Source organism: Babylonia areolata, unplaced genomic scaffold (genome assembly GCF_041734735.1).
Source record: "Babylonia areolata isolate BAREFJ2019XMU unplaced genomic scaffold, ASM4173473v1 tig00055311, whole genome shotgun sequence".
NCBI classification, from domain to species: domain Eukaryota; kingdom Metazoa; phylum Mollusca; class Gastropoda; order Neogastropoda; family Buccinidae; genus Babylonia; species Babylonia areolata.
Genome location: NW_027468410.1, coordinates 5001 through 5623, shown reverse-complemented (window position 1 = coordinate 5623; position 623 = coordinate 5001). Strand labels below are relative to the sequence as shown.

General features: G+C 57.5%; 1 non-coding gene across 1 annotated transcript in view; it reads left to right on the top strand.

Moving 5' to 3' along the window:
• The first annotated feature begins 376 nt into the window (after positions 1–376).
• Positions 377–623, top strand: part of LOC143278605 (small subunit ribosomal RNA) — a 1829-nt gene continuing 1582 nt past the window's right edge. The window contains exon 1 of the ribosomal RNA XR_013054222.1: positions 377–623. This exon is cut by the window's right edge and continues 1582 nt beyond it. This is a non-coding gene — a ribosomal RNA (small subunit ribosomal RNA).

Below are 623 nucleotides of genomic sequence, written 5' to 3'. Positions count from 1 at the left end.
CGGTCGTTGGTGCTCCCCAGCCCCTTCGGCGTCCCAAAGCGTAACGCCTGCTTCATCTCGTCAAGGGCGCGCCCGTCTCTAACCGGGCGTCGTCCGGCACGTGGAAACGGGCGGGAGACGGTGTCGAGGAGGAAGAAAGGGTGGGGTCCGGTCCGGTCCGGTCTGGTCTCCTCCTCCTCCTTCTTCTTCTTGGCGCGCCTCCCGCCGAGACCGATGGATTCGTTGCACTCTCAGGCCCTGAATCTGTTGTCCGGTGGTTTCAGTTGATAGTGCTGCCGCGGACCGCCCACGGAAAGAGCTCAGCCCTCGTTTCTGTGAGCAGCGGTCCCAACTGGCGCTGCAACCGTCTCCCGGGGGCACGCAGAATACGGGTTGCATTCTGGTTGATCCTGCCAGTAGTCATATGCTTGTCTCAAAGATTAAGCCATGCATGTCTAAGTTCACACCCTCGTACGGTGAAACCGCGAATGGCTCATTAAATCAGTCGAGGTTCCTTAGATGATCCAAATTTACTTGGATAACTGTGGTAATTCTAGAGCTAATACATGCCGACCAGCTCCGACCCCTCGGGGAAAGAGCGCTTTTATTAGTTCAAAGCCAGTCGGGTTCTGCCCGTCCTTTGG